The sequence below is a fragment of the Stenella coeruleoalba genome (genome assembly GCF_951394435.1).
Source record: "Stenella coeruleoalba genome assembly, chromosome: 6".
Taxonomy (NCBI): Eukaryota; Metazoa; Chordata; class Mammalia; order Artiodactyla; family Delphinidae; genus Stenella; species Stenella coeruleoalba.
In genome coordinates, this window is record NC_137151.1 from 25,820,541 (window position 1) to 25,846,634 (window position 26,094).

The 26,094-nt window shown below is 43.9% G+C and overlaps 1 long non-coding RNA gene across 2 annotated transcripts in view; it reads right to left on the bottom strand.

Annotated features, from left to right (window-relative positions):
* LOC307187927 overlaps nucleotides 1-26,094 on the bottom strand; it is a 3,519,425-nt gene that overhangs the window by 3,448,450 nt on the left and 44,881 nt on the right. Inside the window, exon 1 of one of the 2 annotated variants that reach the window (XR_013828745.1) lies at nucleotides 15,653-15,702. The exons of the other annotated variant lie outside the window; for it this stretch is intronic. This is a non-coding gene — a long non-coding RNA (uncharacterized lncRNA). Of the gene's footprint in view, nucleotides 1-15,652; nucleotides 15,703-26,094 lie in introns of those variants that run through there. 2 annotated transcript variants of the gene reach the window in all.

Here is a 26,094-nt window from a genome sequence, read left to right on the forward strand (position 1 = left end):
GAATGGAAACTTGGCTACACAGGAACTGAATTACAGAACAGAACAGGGTCTCAAATTTAGAAAAACAACTTATGCTTGCTTAAGGGTAAAGGTGAGTTGGGGTGCTGCATAAAACCAGAGATTGAAATGAGCACAGATAAAGTTCCTTAAGTCAAATATGGAATAGACAAGAGCTACTCCTTGCTCAACGAAATGGACTCAACACCGCATATTAAACGCCTAAGAATGTACCTGACTAGTAAGTATCGTAAAACCTATGGATTGCTATGTCTCCAAAAGAGAATCAAGCATGTGTACAGGGGCATAAACGCAGCAGTGATAGGATTGGAGAGGTTCGGTGAGCAAATGAAGACCCTTTGAAGTCATATTGCATGGTACCCATTACACGGGTTTCAACTCTCCAGGTTTAAGGTATTCTTCCTTCAGCTAAAACATGCATGTGGAACCCAAGTATGATCAACCATGTGAACGGGAGACGTGTTCAAATATGTCTCAGTTTTCCTCCCCTGGTACTCGGGTGCAACATTCCAGACGCTTTACTAACACTCTCCCCACTTGGAGAGTCAGCGTCTTTAACCTCCTGTTTGGCCCGGTTTGCAATTTCTGCGGAAGATGAACAGGAATAGCGAGAACCAATGAGAGGCTAGCTGGAGGTGTCTGGACGGGCAAATTTAACTCTCATTTCCCACCAGGAAGAGGAAATAACCAAAGGCTCAGCGTGCCGTACCGGAACCAGATTAGGGCCTGAAGCCATCCTGCGGTGTTGCGGCCAGGTCACAAGAAAGCGAGTTGAAGAAAGGAGCTCAGGGGCACTGTAATTCACAAACCTGCAGAGTTATAAATGACAGCTATCGTCCAAAAATAGACTGAAGTAAGGCTGCCAAGAGGACTTGAAAGCGGGGCAGAATTGCAGGAAACCGATTTCAGGAGGTAGACTGGAATTGCATTGAAAGCATAGGAAAAGAGGCAGAACTTCCACAATGATGCACTTGGCCAAAAAGGGCGTATGCGTTTTTTCCTGAATATATTCAGGAAAAAACGCATACGCCCTTTTTGGCCAACCAAGCAAGCTTGCAAAGGAAATCTGCACTACAATGAAGTCTCACTTCCCCCCGGTCAAAAGGGCCATCTGAAAAAAGTGTAAAATCCAGAAAGGCAGGACAGGCCATGGAGAACTGGGAGCCTTGTTATGCTGATGGGCGGGATGTAAATTGCCAACAGACACTTGGGAGAAGTGTATGGTGTTTCCTGAAACATCTAAAAAACAAAGCAACAGAGCCTAGGGCACTTCCACTTATGGTCCTATAGCTTAGGGAAATTAAAATCAAAAAGACACAGCCACCCCAAAGTTTGGAACGGCTCTGTTTACAAGAACCTCGTTTACAGTACAAGTTCAACATCGCAGAAAGTGAAAAATGGATAAAGAAGTTGTGGTATTTACTTACAAAGCAATATCACTCAGCAATGAAATCTGTGTCATCAGGCCCTTAGCAGCAGAATGAGTGGATTCAGGTATGATGATTCTAACTGAAGTAAGTCACACAGAAAAAGAAACATCATAAGATATCAGTAATACACGGAATGTAAACTTGGCTACACAGGAACGGAATTACAGAACAGAACAGGGTCTCAAGTTTAGAAAACCAACTTATGCTTGCTTAAGGGTAAAGGTGAGTTGGGGTGCTGCATAAAACCAGAGATTGAAATGAGCACAGAGAAAGTTCCTTAAGTCAAATATGGAATAGACAAGAGCTACTCCTTGCTCAACGAAATGGACTCAACACCGCATATTAAACGCCTAAGAATGTACCTGACTAGTAAGTATCTTAAAACCTATGGATTGCTATGTCTCCGAAAGAGAATCAAGCATGTGTACAGGGGCATAAACGCAGCAGTGATAGGATTGGAGAGGTTCGGTGAGCAAATGAAGACCCTTTGAAGTCATATTGCATGGTACCCATTACACGGGTCTCAACTCTCCAGGTTTAAGGTATTCTTCCTTCAGCTAAAACATGCATGTGGAACCCAAGTATGATCAACCATGTGAACGGGAGACGTGTTCAAATATGTCTCAGTTTTCCTCCCCTGGTACTCGGGTGCAACATTCCAGACGCTTTACTAACACTCTCCCCACTTGGAGAGTCAGCGCCTTTAACCTCCTGTTTGGCCAAGTTTGCAATTTCTGCGGAAGATGAACAGGAATAGCGAGAACCAATGAGAGGCTAGCTGGAGGTGTCTGGACGGGCAAATTTAACTCTCATTTCCCACCAGGAAGAGGAAATAACCAAAGGCTCAGCGTGCCGTGCCGGAACCAGATTAGGGCCTGAAGCCATCCTGCGGTGTTGCGGCCAGGTCACAAGAAAGCGAGTTGAAGAAAGGAGCTCAGGGGCACTGTAATTCACAAACTTGCAGAGTTATAAATGACAGCTATCGTCCAAAAATAGACTGAAGTAAGGCTGCCAAGAGGACTTGAAAGCGGGGCAGAATTGCAGGAAACCGATTTCAGGAGGTAGACTGGAATTGCATTGAAAGCATAGGAAAAGAGGCAGAACGTCCACAATGATGCACTTGGCCAAATTGTGCGTATGCGTTTTTTCCTGAATATATTCAGGAAAAAACGCATAGGCCCTTTTTGACCAACCAAGCAAGCTTGCAAAGGAAATCTGCACTACAATAAAGTCTCATGTCCCCTCGGCCAAAAGGGCCATCTGAAAAAAGTGTAAAATCCAGAAAGGCAACAGGCCATTGAGAACTGGGAGCCTTGTTATGCTGATGGGCGGGATGTAAATTGCCAACAGACACTTGGGAGAAGTGTATGGTGTTTCCTGAAACATCTAAAAAACAAAGCAACAGAGCCTAGGGCACTGCCACTTATGGTCCTATAGCTTAGGGAAATTAAAATCAAAAAGACACAGCCACCCCAAAGTTTGGAACGGCTCTGTTTACAAGAACCTCGTTTACAGTACAAGTTCAACATCACAGAAAGTGAAAAATGGATAAAGAAGTTGTGGTATTCACTTACAAAGCAATATCACTCAGCAATGAAATCTATGTCATCAGGCCCTTAGCAGCACAATGAGTGGATGCAGGTATGATGATTCTAACTGAAATAAGACACATGGAAAAAGAAACATCATAAGATATCAGTAATACACGGAATGGAAACTTGGCTACACAGGAACTGAATTACAGAACAGAACAGGGTCTCAAATTTAGAAAACCAACTTATGCTTGCTTAAGGGTAAAGGTGAGTTGGGGTGCTGCATAAAAATAGAGATTGAAATGAGCACAGATAAAGTTCCTTAAGTCAAATATGGAATAGACAAGAGCTACTCCTTGCTCAACGAAATGGACTCAACACCGCATATTAAACGCCTAAGAATGTACCTGACTAGTAAGTATCGTAAAACCTATGGATTGCTATGTCTCCAAAAGAGAATCAAGCATGTGTACAGGGGCATAAACGCAGCAGTGATAGGATTGGAGAGGTTCGGTGAGCAAATGAAGACCCTTTGAAGTCATATTGCATGGTACCCATTACACGGGTTTCAACTAGCCAGGTTTAAGGTATTCTTCCTTCAGCTAAAACATGCATGTGGAACCCAAGTATGATCAACCATGTGAACGGGAGACGTGTTCAAATATGTCTCAGTTTTCCTCCCCTGGTACTCGGGTGCAACATTCCAGACACTTTACTAACAATCTCCCCACTTGGAGAGTCAGCGTCTTTAACCTCCTGTTTGGCCCAGTTTGCAATTTCTGCGGAAGATGAACAGGAATAGCGAGAACCAATGAGAGGCTAGCTGGAGGTGTCTGGACGGGCAAATTTAACTCTCATTTCCCACCAGGAAGAGGAAATAACCAAAGGCTCAGCGTGCCGTACCGGAACCAGATTAGGGCCTGAAGCCATCCTGCGGTGTTGCGGCCAGGTCACAAGAAAGCGAGTTGAATAAAGGAGCTCAGGGGCACTGTAATTCACAAACCTGCAGAGTTATAAATGACAGCTATCGTCCAAAAATAGACTGAAGTAAGGCTGCCAAGAGGACTTGAAAGCGGGGCAGAATTGCAGGAAACCGATTTCAGGAGGTAGACTGGAATTGCATTGAAAGCATAGGAAAAGAGGCAGAACGTCCACAATGATGCACTTGGCCAAAAAGGGCGTATGCGTTTTTTCCTGAATATATTCAGGAAAAAACGCATACACCCTTTTTGGCCAACCAAGCAAGCTTGCAAAGGAAATCTGCACTACAATGAAGTCTCACTTCCCCCCGGTCAAAAGGGCCATCTGAAAAAAGTGTAAAATCCAGAAAGGCAGGACAGGCCATGGAGAACTGGGAGCCTTGTTATGCTGATGGGCGGGATGTAAATTGCCAACAACCACTCGGGAGAAGTGTATGGTGTTTCCTGAAACATCTAAAAAACAAAGCAACAGAGCCTAGGGCACTTCCACTTATGGTCCTATAGCTTTGGGAAATTAAAATCAAAAAGACACAGCCACCCCAAAGTTTGGAACGGCTTTGTTTACAAGAACCTCGTTTACAGTACAAGTTCAACATCGCAGAAAGTGAAAAATGGATAAAGAAGTTGTGGTATTTACTTACAAAGCAATATCACTCAGCAATGAAATCTGTGTCATCAGGCCCTTAGCAGCACAATGAGTGGATTCAGGTATGATGATTCTAACTGAAATAAGTCACACAGAAAAAGAAACATCATAAGATATCAGTAATACACGGAATGGAAACTTGGCTACACAGGAACTGAATTACAGAACAGAACAGGGTCTCAAATTTAGAAAAACAACTTATGCTTGCTTAAGGGTAAAGGTGAGTTGGGGTGCCGCATAAAACCAGAGATTGAAATGAGCACAGATAAAGTTCCTTAAGCCAAATATGGAATAGACAAGAGCTACTCCTTGCTCAACGAAATGGACTCAACACCCCATATTACACGCATAAGAATGTACCTGACTAGTAAGTATCTTAAAACCTATGGATTGCTATGTCTCCGAAAGAGACTCAAGCATGTGTACAGGGGCATAAATGCAGCAGTGATAGGATTGGAGAGGTTCGGTGAGCAAATGAAGACCCTTTGAAGTCATATTGCATGGTACCCATTACACGGGTCTCAACTCTCCAGGTTTAAGGTATTCTTCCTTCAGCTAAAACATGCATGTGGAACCCAAGTATGATCAACCATGTGAACGGGAGACGTGTTCAAATATGTCTCAGTTTTCCTCCCCTGGTACTCGGGTGCAACATTCCAGACGCTTTACTAACACTCTCCCCACTTGGAGAGTCAGCGCCTTTAACCTCCTGTTTGGCCCAGTTTGCAATTTCTGCGGAAGATGAACAGGAATAGCGAGAACCAATGAGAGACTAGCTGGAGGTGTCTGGACGGGCAAATTTAACTCTCATTTCCCACCAGGAAGAGGAATTAACCAAAGGCTCAGCATGCCGGGCCGGAACCAGATTAGGGCCTGAAGCCATCCTGCGGTGTTGCGGCCAGGTCACAAGAAAGCGACTTGAAGAAAGGAGCTCAGGGGCACTGTAATTCACAAACCTGCAGAGTTATAAATGACAGCTATCGTCCAAAAATAGACTGAAGTAAGGCTGCCAAGAGGACTTGAAAGCGGGGCAGAATTGCGGGAAACCGATTTCAGGAGGTAGACTGGAATTGCATTGAAAGCATAGGAAAAGAGGCAGAACGTCCACAATGATGCACTTGCCAAAAAGGGTGTATGCATTTTTTCCTGAATATATTCAGGAAAAAACGCATACGCACTTTTTGGCCAACCAAGCAAGCTTGCAAAGGAAATCTGCACTACAATGAAGTCTCACTTCCCACCGGTCAAAAGGGCCATCTGAAAAAAGTGTAAAATCCAGAAAGGCAGGACAGGCCATGGAGAACTGGGAGCCTTGTTATGCTGATGGGCGGGATGTAAATTGCCAACAACCACTCGGGAGAAGTGTATGGTGTTTCCTGAAACATCTAAAAAACAAAGCAACAGAGCCTAGGGCACTGCCACTTATGGTCCTATAGCTTAGGGAAATTAAAATCAAAAAGACACAGCCACCCCAAAGTTTGGAACGGCTCTGTTTACAAGAACCTCGTTTACAGTACAAGTTCAACATCGCAGAAAGTGAAAAATGGATAAAGAAGTTGTGGTATTCACTTACAAAGCAATATCACTCAGCAATGAAATCTATGTCATCAGGCCCGTAGCAGCACAATGAGTGGATTCAGGTATGATGATTCTAACTGAAATAAGTCACACAGAAAAAGAAACATCATAAGATATCAGTAATACACGGAATGGAAACTTGGCTACACAGGAACTGAATTACAGAACAGAACAGGGTCTCAAATTTAGAAAACCAACTTATGCTTGCTTAAGGGGAAAGGTGAGTTGGGGTGCTGCATAAAACCAGAGATTGAAATGAGCACAGATAAATTTCCTTAAGTCAAATATGGAATAGACAAGAGCTACTCCTTGCTCAACGAAATGGACTCAACACCGCATATTAAACGCCTAAGAATGTACCTGACTAGTAAGTATCGTAAAACCTATGGATTGCTATGTCTCCAAAAGAGAATCAAGAATGTGTACAGGGGCATAAACGCAGCAGTGATAGGATTGGAGAGGTTCGGTGAGCAAATGAAGACCCTTTGAAGTCATATTGCATGGTACCCATTACACGGGTTTCAACTACCCAGGTTTAAGGTATTCTTCCTTCAGCTAAAACATGCATGTGGAACCCAAGTATGATCAACCATGTGAACGGGAGACGTGTTCAAATATGTCTCAGTTTTCCTCCCCTGGTACTCGGGTGCAACATTCCAGACACTTTACTAACAATCTCCCCACTTGGAGAGTCAGCGTCTTTAACCTCCTGTTTGGCCCAGTTTGCAATTTCTGCGGAAGATGAACAGGAATAGCGAGAACCAATGAGAGGCTAGCTGGAGGTGTCTGGACGGGCAAATTTAACTCTCATTTCCCACCAGGAAGAGGAAATAACCAAAGGCTCAGCGTGCCGTACCGGAACCAGATTAGGGCCTGAAGCCATCCTGCGGTGTTGCGGCCAGGTCACAAGAAAGCGAGTTGAATAAAGGAGCTCAGGGGCACTGTAATTCACAAACCTGCAGAGTTATAAATGACAGCTATCGTCCAAAAATAGACTGAAGTAAGGCTGCCAAGAGGACTTGAAAGCGGGGCAGAATTGCAGGAAACCGATTTCAGGAGGTAGACTGGAATTGCATTGAAAGCATAGGAAAAGAGGCAGAACGTCCACAATGATGCACTTGGCCAAAAAGGGCGTATGCGTTTTTTCCTGAATATATTCAGGAAAAAACGCATACGCCCTTTTTGGCCAACCAAGCAAGCTTGCAAAGGAAATCTGCACTACAATGAAGTCTCACTTCCCCCCGGTCAAAAGGGCCATCTGAAAAAAGTGTAAAATCCAGAAAGGCAGGACAGGCCATGGAGAACTGGGAGCCTTGTTATGCTGATGGGCGGGATGTAAATTGCCAACAACCACTCGGGAGAAGTGTATGGTGTTTCCTGAAACATCTAAAAAACAAAGCAACAGAGCCTAGGGCACTTCCACTTATGGTCCTATAGCTTTGGGAAATTAAAATCAAAAAGACACAGCCACCCCAAAGTTTGGAACGGCTTTGTTTACAAGAACCTCGTTTACAGTACAAGTTCAACATCGCAGAAAGTGAAAAATGGATAAAGAAGTTGTGGTATTTACTTACAAAGCAATATCACTCAGCAATGAAATCTGTGTCATCAGGCCCTTAGCAGCACAATGAGTGGATTCAGGTATGATGATTCTAACTGAAATAAGTCACACAGAAAAAGAAACATCATAAGATATCAGTAATACACGGAATGGAAACTTGGCTACACAGGAACTGAATTACAGAACAGAACAGGGTCTCAAATTTAGAAAAACAACTTATGCTTGCTTAAGGGTAAAGGTGAGTTGGGGTGCCGCATAAAACCAGAGATTGAAATGAGCACAGATAAAGTTCCTTAAGCCAAATATGGAATAGACAAGAGCTACTCCTTGCTCAACGAAATGGACTCAACACCCCATATTACACGCATAAGAATGTACCTGACTAGTAAGTATCTTAAAACCTATGGATTGCTATGTCTCCGAAAGAGACTCAAGCATGTGTACAGGGGCATAAATGCAGCAGTGATAGGATTGGAGAGGTTCGGTGAGCAAATGAAGACCCTTTGAAGTCATATTGCATGGTACCCATTACACGGGTTTCAACTACCCAGGTTTAAGGTATTCTTCCTTCAGCTAAAACATGCATGTGGAACCCAAGTATGATCAACCATGTGAACGGGAGACGTGTTCAAATATGTCTCAGTTTTCCTCCCCTGGTACTCGGGTGCAACATTCCAGACACTTTACTAACAATCTCCCCACTTGGAGAGTCAGCGTCTTTAACCTCCTGTTTGGCCCAGTTTGCAATTTCTGCGGAAGATGAACAGGAATAGCGAGAACCAATGAGAGGCTAGCTGGAGGTGTCTGGACGGGCAAATTTAACTCTCATTTCCCACCAGGAAGAGGAAATAACCAAAGGCTCAGCGTGCCGTACCGGAACCAGATTAGGGCCTGAAGCCATCCTGCGGTGTTGCGGCCAGGTCACAAGAAAGCGAGTTGAATAAAGGAGCTCAGGGGCACTGTAATTCACAAACCTGCAGAGTTATAAATGACAGCTATCGTCCAAAAATAGACTGAAGTAAGGCTGCCAAGAGGACTTGAAAGCGGGGCAGAATTGCAGGAAACCGATTTCAGGAGGTAGACTGGAATTGCATTGAAAGCATAGGAAAAGAGGCAGAACGTCCACAATGATGCACTTGGCCAAAAAGGGCGTATGCGTTTTTTCCTGAATATATTCAGGAAAAAACGCATACGCCCTTTTTGGCCAACCAAGCAAGCTTGCAAAGGAAATCTGCACTACAATGAAGTCTCACTTCCCCCCGGTCAAAAGGGCCATCTGAAAAAAGTGTAAAATCCAGAAAGGCAGGACAGGCCATGGAGAACTGGGAGCCTTGTTATGCTGATGGGCGGGATGTAAATTGCCAACAACCACTCGGGAGAAGTGTATGGTGTTTCCTGAAACATCTAAAAAACAAAGCAACAGAGCCTAGGGCACTTCCACTTATGGTCCTATAGCTTTGGGAAATTAAAATCAAAAAGACACAGCCACCCCAAAGTTTGGAACGGCTTTGTTTACAAGAACCTCGTTTACAGTACAAGTTCAACATCGCAGAAAGTGAAAAATGGATAAAGAAGTTGTGGTATTTACTTACAAAGCAATATCACTCAGCAATGAAATCTGTGTCATCAGGCCCTTAGCAGCACAATGAGTGGATTCAGGTATGATGATTCTAACTGAAATAAGTCACACAGAAAAAGAAACATCATAAGATATCAGTAATACACGGAATGGAAACTTGGCTACACAGGAACTGAATTACAGAACAGAACAGGGTCTCAAATTTAGAAAACCAACTTATGCTTGCTTAAGGGTAAAGGTGAGTTGGGGTGCTGCATAAAACCAGAGATTGCAATGAGCACAGATAAAGTTCCTTAAGTCAAATATGGAATAGACAAGAGCTACTCCTTGCTCAACGAAATGGACTCAACACCCCATATTACACGCATAAGAATGTACCTGACTAGTAAGTATCTTAAAACCTATGGATTGCTATGTCTCCGAAAGAGACTCAAGCATGTGTACAGGGGCATAAATGCAGCAGTGATAGGATTGGAGAGGTTCGGTGAGCAAATGAAGACCCTTTGAAGTCATATTGCATGGTACCCATTACACGGGTCTCAACTCTCCAGGTTTAAGGTATTCTTCCTTCAGCTAAAACATGCATGTGGAACCCAAGTATGATCAACCATGTGAACGGGAGACGTGTTCAAATATGTCTCAGTTTTCCTCCCCTGGTACTCGGGTGCAACATTCCAGACGCTTTACTAACACTCTCCCCACTTGGAGAGTCAGCGCCTTTAACCTCCTGTTTGGCCCAGTTTGCAATTTCTGCGGAAGATGAACAGGAATAGCGAGAACCAATGAGAGACTAGCTGGAGGTGTCTGGACGGGCAAATTTAACTCTCATTTCCCACCAGGAAGAGGAATTAACCAAAGGCTCAGCATGCCAGGCCGGAACCAGATTAGGGCCTGAAGCCATCCTGCGGTGTTGCGGCCAGGTCACAAGAAAGCGACTTGAAGAAAGGAGCTCAGGGGCACTGTAATTCACAAACCTGCAGAGTTATAAATGACAGCTATCGTCCAAAAATAGACTGAAGTAAGGCTGCCAAGAGGACTTGAAAGCGGGGCAGAATTGCGGGAAACCGATTTCAGGAGGTAGACTGGAATTGCATTGAAAGCATAGGAAAAGAGGCAGAACGTCCACAATGATGCACTTGCCAAAAAGGGTGTATGCATTTTTTCCTGAATATATTCAGGAAAAAACGCATACGCCCTTTTTGGCCAACCAAGCAAGCTTGCAAAGGAAATCTGCACTACAATGAAGTCTCACTTCCCACCGGTCAAAAGGGCCATCTGAAAAAAGTGTAAAATCCAGAAAGGCAGGACAGGCCATGGAGAACTGGGAGCCTTGTTATGCTGATGGGCGGGATGTAAATTGCCAACAACCACTCGGGAGAAGTGTATGGTGTTTCCTGAAACATCTAAAAAACAAAGCAACAGAGCCTAGGGCACTGCCACTTATGGTCCTATAGCTTAGGGAAATTAAAATCAAAAAGACACAGCCACCCCAAAGTTTGGAACGGCTCTGTTTACAAGAACCTCGTTTACAGTACAAGTTCAACATCGCAGAAAGTGAAAAATGGATAAAGAAGTTGTGGTATTCACTTACAAAGCAATATCACTCAGCAATGAAATCTATGTCATCAGGCCCGTAGCAGCACAATGAGTGGATTCAGGTATGATGATTCTAACTGAAATAAGTCACACAGAAAAAGAAACATCATAAGATATCAGTAATACACGGAATGGAAACTTGGCTACACAGGAACTGAATTACAGAACAGAACAGGGTCTCAAATTTAGAAAACCAACTTATGCTTGCTTAAGGGGAAAGGTGAGTTGGGGTGCTGCATAAAACCAGAGATTGAAATGAGCACAGATAAATTTCCTTAAGTCAAATATGGAATAGACAAGAGCTACTCCTTGCTCAACGAAATGGACTCAACACCGCATATTAAACGCCTAAGAATGTACCTGACTAGTAAGTATCGTAAAACCTATGGATTGCTATGTCTCCAAAAGAGAATCAAGAATGTGTACAGGGGCATAAACGCAGCAGTGATAGGATTGGAGAGGTTCGGTGAGCAAATGAAGACCCTTTGAAGTCATATTGCATGGTACCCATTACACGGGTCTCAACTCTCCAGGTTTAAGGTATTCTTCCTTCAGCTAAAACATGCATGTGGAACCCAAGTATGATCAACCATGTGAACGGGAGACGTGTTCAAATATGTCTCAGTTTTCCTCCCCTGGTACTCGGGTGCAACATTCCAGACGCTTTACTAACACTCTCCCCACTTGGAGAGTCAGTGCTTTAACCTCCTGTTTGGCCCAGTTTGCAATTTCTGCGGAAGATGAACAGGAATAGCGAGAACCAATGAGAGGCTAGCTGGAGGTGTCTGGACGGGCAAATTTAACTCTCATTTCCCACCAGGAAGAGGAAATAACCAAAAGCTCAGCGTGCCGTACAGGAACCAGATTAGGGCCTGAAGCCATCCTGCGGTGTTGCGGCCAGCTCAAAAGAAAGCGAGTTGAAGAAAGGAGCTCAGGGGCACTGTAATTCACAAACCTGCAGAGTTATAAATGACAGCTATGGTCCAAAAATATACTGAAGTAAGGCTGCCAAGAGGACTGGAAAGCGGGGCAGAATTGCAGGAAACCGATTTCAGGAGGTAGACTGGAATTGCATTGAAAGCATAGGAAAAGAGGCAGAACGTCCACAATGATGCACTTGGCCAAAAAGGGCGTATGCGTTTTTTCCTGAATATATTCAGGAAAAAACGCATACGCCCTTTTTGGCCAACCAAGCAAGCTTGCAAAGGAAATCTGCACTACAATGAAGTCTCACTTCCCCCCGGTCAAAAGGGCCATCTGAAAAAAGTGTAAAATCCAGAAAGGCAGGACAGGCCATGGAGAACTGGGAGCCTTGTTATGCTGATGGGCGGGATGTAAATTGCCAACAGACACTCGGGAGAAGTGTATGGTGTTTCCTGAAACATCTAAAAAACAAAGCAACAGAACCTAGGGCACTTCCACTTATGGTCCTATAGCTTAGGGAAATTAAAATCAAAAAGACACAGCCACCCCAAAGTTTGGAACGGCTCTGTTTACAAGAACCTCGTTTACAGTACAAGTTCAACATCGCAGAAAGTGAAAAATGGATAAAGAAGTTGTGGTATTTAGTTACAAAGCAATATCACTCAGCAATGAAATCTGTGTCATCAGGCCCTTAGCAGCACAATGAGTGGATTCAGGTATGATGATTCTAACTGAAATAAGTCACACAGAAAAAGAAACATCATAAGATATCAGTAATACACGGAATGGAAACTTGGCTACACAGGAACTGAATTACAGAACAGAACAGGGTCTCAAATTTAGAAAACCTACTTATGCTTGCTTAAGGGTAAAGGTGAGTTGGGGTGCTGCATAAAACCAGAGATTGAAATGAGCACAGATAAAGTTCCTTAGGCCAAATATGGAATAGACAAGAGCTACTCCTTGCTCAACGAAATGGACTCAACACCGCATATTAAACGCCTAAGAATGTACCTGACTAGTAAGTATCTTAAAACCTATAGATTGCTATGTCTCCGAAAGAGAATCAAGCATGCGTACAGGGGCATAAACGCAGCAGTGATAGGATTGGAGAGGTTCGGTGAGCAAATGAAGACCCTTTGAAGTCATATTGCATGGTACCCATTCCACGGGTTTCAACTACCCAGGTTTTAGGTATTCTTCCTTCAGCTAAAACATGCATGTGGAACCCAGAGTATGATCAACCATGTGATCGGGAGACGTGTTCAAATATGTCTCAGTTTTCCTCCCCTGGTACTCGGGTGCAATATTCCAGACGCTTTACTAACACTCTCCCCACTTGGAGAGTCAGCGCCTTTAACCTCCTGTTTGTCCCAGTTTGCAATTTCTGCGGAAGATGAACAGGAATAGCGAGAACCAATGAGAGGCTAGCTGGAGGTGTCTGGACGGGCAAATTTAACTCTCATTTCCCACCAGGAGGAGGAAATAACCAAAGACTCAGCGTGCCGTGCCAGAACCAGATTAGGGCCTGAAGCCATCCTGCGGTGTTGCGGCCAGGTCACAAGAAAGCGAGTTGAAGAAAGGAGCTCAGGGGCACTGTAATTCACAAACCTGCAGAGTTATAAATTACAGCTATCGTCCAAAAATAGACTGAAGTAAGGCTGCCAAGAGGACTTGAAAGCGGGGCAGAATTGCAGGAAACCGATTTCAGGAGGTAGACTGAAATTGCATTGAAAGCATAGGAAAAGAGGCAGAACGTCCACAATGATGCATTTGGTCAAAAAGGGCGTATGCGTTTTTTCCTGAATATATTCAGGAAAAAACGCATACGCCCTTTTTGGCCAACCAAGCAAGCTTGCAAAGGAAATCTGCACTACAATGAAGTCTCACTTCCCACCGGTCAAAAGGGCCATCTGAAAAAAGTGTAAAATCCAGAAAGGCAGGACAGGCCATGGAGAACTGGGAGCCTTGTTATGCTGATGGGCGGGATGTAAATTGCCAACAACCACTCGGGAGAAGTGTATGGTGTTTCCTGAAACATCTAAAAAACAAAGCAACAGAGCCTAGGGCACTTCCACTTATGGTCCTATAGCTTAGGGAAATTAAAATCAAAAAGACACAGCCACCCCGAAGTTTGGAACGGCTCTGTTTACAAGAACCTCGTTTACAGTACAAGTTCAACATCGCAGAAAGTGAAAAATGGATAAAGAAGTTGTGGTATTCACTTACAAAGCAATATCACTCAGCAATGAAATCTATGTCATCAGGCCCGTAGCAGCACAATGAGTGGATTCAGGTATGATGATTCTAACTGAAATAAGTCACACTGAAAAAGAAACATCATAAGATATCAGTAATACACGGAATGGAAACTTGGCTACACAGGAACTGAATTACAGAACAGAACAGGGTCTCAAATTTAGAAAACCAACTTATGCTTGCTTAAGGGTAAAGGTGAGTTGGGGTGCTGCATAAAACCAGAGATTGAAATAGGCACAGATAAAGTTCCTTAAGCCAAATATGGAATAGACAAGAGCTACTCCTTGCTCAACGAAATGGACTCAACACCGCATATTAAACGCCTAAGAATGTACCTGACTTGTAAGTATCTTAAAACCTATGGATTGCTATGTCTCCGAAAGAGAATCAAGCATGTGTACAGGGGCATAAACGCAGCAGTGATAGGATTGGAGAGGTTCGGTGAGCAAATGAAGACCCTTTGAATTCATATTGCATGGTACCCATTCCACGGGTTTCAACTACCCAGGTTTAAGGTATTCTTCCTTCAGCTAAAACATGCATGTGGAACCTAGAGTATGATCAACCATGTGATCGGGAGACGTGTTCAAATATGTCTCAGTTTTCCTCCCCTGGTACTCGGGTGCAACATTCCAGACGCTTTACTAACACTCTCCCCACTTGGAGAGTCAGTGCTTTAACCTCCTGTTTGGCCCAGTTTGCAATTTCTGCGGAAGATGAACAGGAATAGCGAGAACCAATGAGAGGCTAGCTGGAGGTGTCTGGACGGGCAAATTTAACTCTCATTTCCCACCAGGAAGAGGAATTAACCAAAGGCTCAGCATGCCGGGCCGGAACCAGATTAGGGCCTGAAGCCATCCTGCGGTGTTGCGGCCAGCTCAAAAGAAAGCGAGTTGAAGAAAGGAGCTCAGGGGCACTGTAATTCACAAACCTGCAGAGTTATAAATGACAGCTATCGTCCAAAAATAGACTGAAGTAAGGCTGCCAAGAGGACTTGAAAGCAGGGCAGAATTGCAGGAAACCGATTTCAGGAGGTAGACTGGAATTGCATTGAAAGCATAGGAAAAGAGGCAGAACGTCCACAATGATGCACTTGGCCAAGAAGGGCGTATGCGTTTTTTCCTGAATATATTCAGGAAAAAATGCATACGCCCTTTTTGGCCAACCAAGCAAGCTTGCAAAGGAAATCTGCACTACAATGAAGTCTCACTTCCCCCCGGTCAAAAGGGCCATCTGAAAAAAGTGTAAAATCCAGAAAGGCAGGACAGGCCATGGAGAACTGGGAGCCTTGTTATGCTGATGGGCGGGATGTAAATTGCCAACAGACACTCGGGAGAAGTGTATGGTGTTTCCTGAAACATCTAAAAAACAAAGCAACAGAGCCTAGGGCACTTCCACTTATGGTCCTATAGCTTAGGGAAATTAAAATCAAAAAGACACAGCCACCCCAAAGTTTGGAACGGCTCTGTTTACAAGAACCTCGTTTACAGTACAAGTTCAACATCGCAGAAAGTGAAAAATGGATAAAGAAGTTGTGGTATTTACTTACAAAGCTATATCACTCAGCAATGAAATCTATGTCATCAGGCCCTTAGCAGCACAATGAGTGGATTCAGGTATGATGATTCTAACTGAAATAAGTCACACAGAAAAAGAAACATCATAAGATATCACTAATACACGGAATGTAAACTTGGCTACACAGGAACTGAATTACAAAACAGAACAGGGTCTCAAATTTAGAAAACCAACTTATGCTTGCTTAAGGGTAAAGGTGAGTTGGGGTGCTGCATAAAACCAGAGATTGAAATGAGCACAGATAAAGTTCCTTAAGTCAAATATGGAATAGACAAGAGCTACTCCTTGCTCAATGAAATGGACTCAACACCGCATATTAAACGCCTAAGAATGTACCTGACTAGTAATTATCGTAAAACCTATGGATTGCTATTTCTCCAAAAGAGAATCAAGCATGTGTACAGGGGCATAAACGCAGCAGTGATAGGATTGGAGAGGTTCGGTGAGCAAATGAAGACCCTTTGAAGTCATATTGCATGGTACCCATTCCACGGGTTTCAACTACCCAGGTTTAAGGTATTCTTCCTTCAGCTAAAACATGCATGTGGAACCTAGAGTATGATCAACCATGTGATCGGGAGACGTGTTCAAATATGTCTCAGTTTTCCTCCCCTGGTACTCGGGTGCAACATTCCAGACGCTTTACTAACACTCTCCCCACTTGGAGAGTCAGTCCCTTTAACCTCCTGTTTGGCACAGTTTGCAATTTCTGCGGAAGATGAACAGGAATAGCGAGAACCAATGAGAGGCTAGCTGGAGGTGTCTGGACGGGCAAATTTAACTCTCATTTCCCACCAGGAAGAGGAATTAACCAAAGGCTCAGCATGCCGGGCCGGAACCAGATTAGGGCCTGAAGCCATCCTGCGGTGTTGCGGCCAGGTCACAAGAAAGCGAGTTGAAGAAAGGAGCTCAGGGGCACTGTAATTCACAAACCTGCAGAGTTATAAATGACAGCTATCGTCCAAAAATAGAGTGAAGTAAGGCTGCCAAGAGGACTTGAAAGCGGGGCAGAATTGCGGGAAACCGATTTCAGGAGGTAGACTGGAATTGCATTGAAAGCATAGGAAAAGAGGCAGAACGTCCACAATGATGCACTTGGCCAAAAAGGGTGTATGCGTTTTTTCCTGAATATATTCAGGAAAAAACGCATACGCCCTTTTTGGCCAACCAAGCAAGCTTGCAAAGGAAATCTGCACTACAATGAAGTCTCACTTCCCCCCGGTCAAAAGGGCCATCTGAAAAAAGTGTAAAATCCAGAAAGGCAGGACAGGCCATGGAGAACTGGGAGCCTTGTTATGCTGATGGGCGGGATGTAAATTGCCAACAACCACTCGGGAGAAGTGTATGGTGTTTCCTGAAACATCTAAAAAACAAAGCAACAGAGCCTAGGGCACTTCCACTTATGGTCCTATAGCTTAGGGAAATTAAAATCAAAAAGACACAGCCACCCCAAAGTTTGGAACGGCTCTGTTTACAAGAACCTCGTTTACAGTACAAGTTCAACATCGCAGAAAGTGAAAAATGGATAAAGAAGTTGTGGTATTCACTTACAAAGCAATATCACTCAGCAATGAAATCTATGTCATCAGGCCCGTAGCAGCACAATGAGTGGATTCAGGTATGATGATTCTAACTGAAATAAGTCACACAGAAAAAGAAACATCATAAGATATCAGTAATACACGGAATGTAAACTTGGCTACACAGGAACTGAATTACAGAACAGAACAGGGTCTCAAATTTAGAAAACCAACTTATGCTTGCTTAAGGGGAAAGGTGAGTTGGGGTGCTGCATAAAACCAGAGATTGAAATGAGCACAGATAAATTTCCTTAAGTCAAATATGGAATAGACAAGAGCTACTCCTTGCTCAACGAAATGGACTCAACACCGCATATTAAACGCCTAAGAATGTACCTGACTAGTAAGTATCGTAAAACCTATGGATTGCTATGTCTCCAAAAGAGAATCAAGCATATGTACAGGGGCATAAACGCAGCAGTGATAGGATTGGAGAGGTTCGGTGAGCAAATGAAGACCCTTTGAAGTCATATTGCATGGTACCCATTACACGGGTCTCAACTCTCCAGGTTTAAGGTATTCTTCCTTCAGCTAAAACATGCATGTGGAACCCAAGTATGATCAACCATGTGAACGGGAGACGTGTTCAAATATGTCTCAGTTTTCCTCCCCTGGTACTCGGGTGCAACATTCCAGACGCTTTACTAACACTCTCCCCACTTGGAGAGTCAGTGCTTTAACCTCCTGTTTGGCCCAGTTTGCAATTTCTGCGGAAGATGAAAAGGAATAGCGAGAACCAATGAGAGGCTAGCTGGAGGTGTCTGGACGGGCAAATTTAACTCTCATTTCCCACCAGGAAGAGGAAATAACCAAAAGCTCAGCATGCCGTACCGGAACCAGATTAGGGCCTGAAGCCATCCTGCGGTGTTGCGGCCAGCTCAAAAGAAAGCGAGTTGAAGAAAGGAGCTCAGGGGCACTGTAATTCACAAACCTGCAGAGTTATAAATGACAGCTATCGTCCAAAAATAGACTGAAGTAAGGCTGCCAAGAGGACTGGAAAGCGGGGCAGAATTGCAGGAAACCGATTTCAGGAGGTAGACTGGAATTGCATTGAAAGCATAGGAAAAGAGGCAGAACGTCCACAATGATGCACTTGGCCAAAAAGGGCGTATGCGTTTTTTCCTGAATATATTCAGGAAAAAACGCATACGCCCTTTTTGGCCAACCAAGCAAGCTTGCAAAGGAAATCTGCACTACAATGAAGTCTCACTTCCCCCTGGTCAAAAGGGCCATCTGAAAAAAGTGTAAAATCCAGAAAGGCAGGACAGGCCATGGAGAACTGGGAGCCTTGTTATGCTGATGGGCGGGATGTAAATTGCCAACAGACACTCGGGAGAAGTGTATGGTGATTCCTGAAACATCTAAAAAACAAAGCAACAGAACCTAGGGCACTTCCACTTATGGTCCTATAGCTTAGGGAAATTAAAATCAAAAAGACACAGCCACCCCAAAGTTTGGAACGGCTCTGTTTACAAGAACCTCGTTTACAGTACAAGTTCAACATCGCAGAAAGTGAAAAATGGATAAAGAAGTTGTGGTATTTATTTACAAAGCAATATCACTCAGCAATGAAATCTGTGTCATCAGGCCCTTAGCAGCACAATGAGTGGATTCAGGTATGATGATTCTAACTGAAATAAGTCACACAGAAAAAGAAACATCATAAGATATCAGTAATACACGGAATGTAAACTTGGCTACACAGGAACTGAATTACAGAACAGAACAGGGTCTCAAATTTAGAAAACCTACTTATGCTTGCTTAAGGGTAAAGGTGAGTTGGGGTGCTGCATAAAACCAGAGATTGAAATGAGCACAGATAAAGTTCCTTAGGCCAAATATGGAATAGACAAGAGCTACTCCTTGCTCAACGAAATGGACTCAACACCGCATATTAAACGCCTAAGAATGTACCTGACTAGTAAGTATCTTAAAACCTATAGATTGCTATGTCTCCGAAAGAGAATCAAGCATGCGTACAGGGGCATAAACGCAGCAGTGATAGGATTGGAGAGGTTCGGTGAGCAAATGAAGACCCTTTGAAGTCATATTTCATGGTACCCATTCCACGGGTTTCAACTACCCAGGTTTAAGGTATTCTTCCTTCAGCTAAAACATGCATGTGGAACCTAGAGTATGATCAACCATGTGATCGGGAGACGTGTTCAAATATGTCTCAGTTTTCCTCCCCTGGTACTCGGGTACAACATTCCAGACGCTTTACTAACACTCTCCCCACTTGGAGAGTCAGTCCCTTTAACCTCCTGTTTGGCCCAGTTTGCAATTTCTGCGGAAGATGAACAGGAATAGCGAGAACAAATGAGAGGCTAGCTGGAGGTGTCTGGACGGGCAAATTTAACTCTCATTTCCCACCAGGAAGAGGAATTAACCAAAGGCTCAGCATGCCGGGCCGGAACCAGATTAGGGCCTGAAGCCATCCTGCGGTGTTGCGGCCAGGTCACAAGAAAGCGAGTTGAAGAAAGGAGCTCAGGGGCACTGTAATTCACAAACCTGCAGAGTTATAAATGACAGCTATCGTCCAAAAATAGACTGAAGTAAGGGTGCCAAGAGGACTGGAAAGCGGGGCAGAATTGCAGGAAACCGATTTCAGGAGGTAGACTGGAATTGCATTGAAAGCATAGGAAAAGAGGCAGAACGTCCACAATGATGCACTTGGCCAAAAAGGGCGTATGCGTTTTTTCCTGAATATATTCAGGAAAAAACGCATACGCCCTTTTTGGCCAACCAAGCAAGCTTGCAAAGGAAATCTGCACTACAATGAAGTCTCAATTCCCCCAGGTCAAAAGGGCCATCTGAAAAAAGTGTAAAATCCAGAAAGGCAGGACAGGCCATGGAGAACTGGGAGCCTTGTTATGCTGATGGGCGGGATGTAAATTGCCAACAGACACTCGGGAGAAGTGTATGGTGATTCCTGAAACATCTAAAAAACAAAGCAACAGAACCTAGGGCACTTCCACTTATGGTCCTATAGCTTAGGGAAATTAAAATCAAAAAGACACAGCCACCCCAAAGTTTGGAACGGCTCTGTTTACAAGAACCTCGTTTACAGTACAAGTTCAACATCGCAGAAAGTGAAAAATGGATAAAGAAGTTGTGGTATTTACTTACAAAGCAATATCACTCAGCAATGAAATCTGTGTCACCAGGCCCTTAGCAGCACAATGAGTGGATTCAGGTATGATGATTCTAACTGAAATAAGTCACACAGAAAAAGAAACATCATAAGATATCAGTAATACACGGAATGTAAACTTGGCTACACAGGAACTGAATTACAGAACAGAACAGGGTCTCAAATTTAGAAAACCTACTTATGCTTGCTTAAGGGTAAAGGTGAGTTGGGGTGCTGCATAAAACCAGAGATTGAAATGAGCACAGATAAAGTTCCTTAGGCCAAATATGGAATAGAGAAGAGCTACTCCTTGCTCAATGAAATGGACTCAACACCGCATATTAAACGCCTAAGAATGTACCTGACTAGTAAGTATCTTAAAACCTATAGATTGCTATGTCTCCGAAAGAGAATCAAGCATGCGTACACGGGCATAAACGCAGCAGTGATAGGATTGGAGAGGTTCGGTGAGCAAATGAAGACCCTTTGAAGTCATATTGCATGGTACCCATTCCACGGGTTTCAACTACCCAGGTTTAAGGTATTCTTCCTTCAGCTAAAACATGCATGTGGAACCTAGAGTATGATCAACCATGTGATCGGGAGACGTGTTCAAATATGTCTCAGTTTTCCTCCCCTGGTACTCGGGTACAACATTCCAGACGCTTTACTAACACTCTCCCCACTTGGAGAGTCAGTCCCTTTAACCTCCTGTTTGGCCCAGTTTGCAATTTCTGCGGAAGATGAACAGGAATAGCGAGAACCAATGAGAGGCTAGCTGGAGGTGTCTGGACGGGCAAATTTAACTCTCATTTCCCACCAGGGAGAGGAATTAACCAAAGGCTCAGCATGCCGGGACGGAACCAGATTAGGGCCTGAAGCCATCCTGCGGTGTTGCGGCCAGGTCACAAGAAAGCGAGTTGAAGAAAGGAGCTCAGGGGCACTGTAATTCACAAACCTGCAGAGTTATAAATGACAGCTATCGTCCAAAAATAGACTGAAGTAAGGCTGCCAAGAGGACTTGAAAGCAGGGCAGAATTGCAGGAAACCGATTTCAGGAGGTAGACTGGAATTGCATTGAAAGCATAGTAAAAGAGGCAGAACGTCCACAATGATGCACTTGGCCAAGAAGGGCGTATGCGTTTTTTCCTGAATATATTCAGGAAAAATATATTCAGGAAAAAACGCATACGCCCTTTTTGGCCAACCAAGCAAGCTTGCAAAGGAAATCTGCACTACAATGAAGTCTCACTTCCCCCCAGTCAAAAGGGCCATCTTAAAAAAGTGTAAAATCCAGAAAGGCAGGACAGGCCATGGAGAACTGGGAGCCTTGTTATGCTGATGGGCGGGATGTAAATTGCCAACAGACACTCCGGAGAAGTGTATGGTGTTTCCTGAAACATCTAAAAAACAAAGCAACAGAGCCTAGGGCACTTCCACTTATGTTCCTATAGCTTAGGGAAATTAAAATCAAAAAGACACAGCCACCCCAAAGTTTGGGACGCCTCTGTTTACAAGAACCTCGTTTACAGTACAAGTTCAACATCGCAGATAGTGAAAAATGGATAAAGAAGTTGTGGTATTTACTTACAAAGCAATATCACTCAGCAATGAAATCTGTATCATCAGGCCCTTAGCATCACAATGAGTGGATTCAGGTATGATGATTCTAACTGAAATAAGTCACACAGAAAAAGAAACATCATAAGATATCAGTAATACACGGAATGTAAACTTGGCTACACAGGAACTGAATTACAGAACAGAACAGGGTCTCAAATTTAGAAAACCAACTTATGCTTGCTTAAGGGTAAAGGTGAGTTGGGGTGCTGCATAAAACCAGAGATTGAAATGAGCACAGATAAAGTTCCTTAAGTCAAATATGGAATAGACAAGAGCTACTCCTTGCTCAACGAAATGGACTCAACACCGCATATTAAACGCCTAAGAATGTGCCTGACTAGTAAGTATCTTAAAACTTATGGATTGCTATGTCTCCGAAAGAGAATCAAGCATGTGTACAGGGGCATAAACGCAGCAGTGATAGGATTGGAGAGGTTCGGTGAGCAAATGAAGACCCTTTGAAGTCATATTGCATGGTACCCATTCCACGTGTCTCAACTCTCCAGGTTTAAGGTATTTTTCCTTCAGCTAAAACATGCATGTGGAACCCAAGTATGATCAACCATGTGAACGGGAGACGTGTTCAAATATGTCTCAGTTTTCCTCCCCTGGTACTCGGGTGCAACATTCCAGACGCTTTACTAACACTCTCCCCACTTGGAGAGTCAGCGCCTTTAACCTCCTGTTTGGCCCAGTTTGCAATTTCTGCGGAAGATGAACAGGAATAGCGAGAACCAATGAGAGACTATCTGGAGGTGTCTGGACGGGCAAATTTAACTCTCATTTCCCACCAGGAAGAGGAAATAACCAAAGGCTCAGCGTGCCGTGCCGGAACCAGATTAGGGCCTGAAGCCATCCTGCGGTGTTGCGGCCAGGTCACAAGAAAGCAAGTTGAAGAAAGGAGCTCAGGGGCACTGTAATTCACAAACCTGCAGAGTTATAAATGACAGCTATCGTCCAAAAATAGACTGAAGTCAGGCTGCCAAGAGGACTTGAAAGCGGGGCAGAATTGCAGGAAACCGATTTCAGGAGGTAGACTGGAATTGCATTGAAAGCATAGGAAAAGAGGCAGAACGTCCACAATGATGCACTTGGCCAAAAAGGGCGTATGCGTTTTTTCCTGAAATATTCAGGAAAAAACTCATACGCCCTTTTTGGCCAACCAAGCAAGCTTGCAAAGGAAATCTGCACTACAATGAAGTCTCACTTCCCACCGGTCAAAAGGGCCATCTGAAAAAAGTGTAAAATCCAGAAAGGCAGGACAGGCCATGGAGAACTGGGAGCCTTGTTATGCTGATGGGCGGGATGTAAATTGCCAACAACCACTCGGGAGAAGTGTATGGTGTTTCCTGAAACATCCAAAAAACAAAGCAACAGAACCTAGGGCACTTCCACTTATGGTCCTATAGCTTAGGGAAATTAAAATCAAAAAGACACAGCCACCCCAAAGTTTGGAACGGCTCTGTTTACAAGAACCTCGTTTACAGTACAAGTTCAACATCGCAGAAACGGAAAAATGGATAAAGAAGTTGTGGTATTTACTTACAAAGCAATATCACTCAGCAATGAAATCTGTGTCATCAGGCCCTTAGCAGCACAATGAGTGGATTCAGGTATGATGATTCTAACTGAAATAAGTGACACAGAAAAAGAAACATCATAAGATATCAGTAATACACGGAATGTAAACTTGGCTACACAGGAACTGAATTACAGAACAGAACAGGGTCTCAAATTTAGAAAACCAACTTATTCTTGCTTAAGGGTAAAGGTGAGTTAGGGTGCAGCATAAAACCAGAGACTGAAATGAGCACATATAAAGTTCCTTAAGCCAAATATGGAATAGACAAGAGCTACTCCTTGCTCAATGAAATGGACTCAACAGCGCATATTAAACGCCTAAGAATGTACCTGACTAGTAAGTATCTTAAAACCTATGGATTGCTATGTCTCCGAAAGAGAATCAAGCATGTGTACAGGGGCATAAACGCAGCAGTGATAGGATTGGAGAGGTTCGGTGAGCAAATGAAGACCCTTTGAAGTCATATTGCATGGTACCCATTCCACGGGTTTCAACTACCCAGGTTTAAGGTATTCTTCCTTCAGCTAAAACATGCATGTGGAACCTAGAGTATGATCAACCATGTGATCGGGAGACGTGTTCAAATATGTCTCAGTTTTCCTCCCCTGGTACTCGGGTGCAACATTCCAGACGCTTTACTAACACTCTCCCCACTTGGAGAGTCAGTCCCTTTAACCTCCTGTTTGGCCCGGTTTGCAATTTCTGCGGAAGATGAACAGGAATAGCGAGAACCAATGAGAGGCTAGCTGGAGGTGTCTGGACGGGCAAATTTAACTCTCATTTCCAACCAGGAAGAGGAATTAACCAAAGGCTCAGCATGCCGGGCCGGAACCAGATTAGGGCCTGAAGCCATCCTGCGGTGTTGCGGCCAGGTCACAAGAAAGCGAGTTGAAGAAAGGAGCTCAGGGGCACTGTAATTCACAAACCTGCAGAGTTATAAATGACAGCTATCGTCCAAAAATAGACTGAAGTAAGGCTGCCAAGAGGACTTGAAAGCGGGGCAGAATTGCAGGAAACCGATTTCAGGAGGTAGACTGGAATTGCATTGAAAGCATAGGAAAAGAGGCAGAACGTCCACAATGATGCACTTGGCCAAAAAGGGCGTATGCGTTTTTTCCTGAATATATTCAGGAAAAAACGCATACGCCCTTTTTGGCCAACCAAGCAAGCTTGCAAAGGAAATCTGCACTACAATGAAGTCTCACTTCCCCCCGGTCAAAAGGGCCATCTGAAAAAAGTGTAAAATCCAGAAAGGCAGGACAGGCCATGGAGAACTGGGAGCCTTGTTATGCTGATGGGCGGGATGTAAATTGCCAACAGACACTCGGGAGAAGTGTATGGTGTTTCCTGAAACATCTAAAAAACAAAGCAACAGAACCTAGGGCACTTCCACTTATGGTCCTATAGCTTAGGGAAATTAAAATCAAAAAGACACAGCCACCCCAAAGTTTGGAACGGCTCTGTTTACAAGAACCTCGTTTACAGTACAAGTTCAACATCGCACAAAGTGAAAAATGGATAAAGAAGTTGTGGTATTTACTTACAAAGCAATATCACTCAGCAATGAAAGCTGTGTCATCAGGCCCTTAGCAGCACAATGAGTGGATTCAGGTATGATGATTCTAACTGAAGTAAGTCACACAGAAAAAGAAACATCATAAGATATCACTAATACACGGAACGTAAACTTGGCTACACAGGAACTGAATTACAGAACAGAACAGGGTCTCAAATTTAGAAAACCAACTATGCTTGCTTAAGGGTAAAGGTGAGTTGGGGTGCTGCATAAAACCAGAGATTGAAATGAGCACAGATAAAGTTCCTTAAGTCAAATATGGAATAGACAAGAGCTACTCCTTGCTCAACGAAATGGACTCAACACCGCATATTAAACGCCTAAGAATGTGCCTGACTAGTAAGTATCTTAAAACCTATGGATTGCTATGTCTCCGAAAGAGAATCAAGCATGTGTACAGGGGCATAAACGCAGCAGTGATAGGATTGGAGAGGTTCGGTGAGCAAATGAAGACCCTTTGAAGTCATATTGCATGGTACCCATTACACGGGTCTTAACTCTCCAGGTTTAAGGTATTCTTCCTTCAGCTAAAACATGCATGTGGAACCCAAGTATGATCAACCATGTGAACGGGAGACGTGTTCAAATATGTCTCAGTTTTCCTCCCCTGGTACTCGGGTGCAACATTCCAGACGCTTTACTAACACTCTCCCCACTTGGAGAGTCAGCGCCTTTAACCTCCTGTTTGGCCCACTTTGCAATTTCTGCGGAAGATGAACAGGAATAGCGAGAACCAATGAGAGACTAGCTGGAGGTGTCTGGACGGGCAAATTTAACTCTCATTTCCCACCAGGAAGAGGAAATAACCGAAGGCTCAGCGTGCCGTGCCGGAACCAGATTAGGGCCTGAAGCCATCCTGCGGTGTTGCGGCCAGGTCACAAGAAAGCGAGTTGAAGAAAGGAGCTCAGGAGCACTGTAA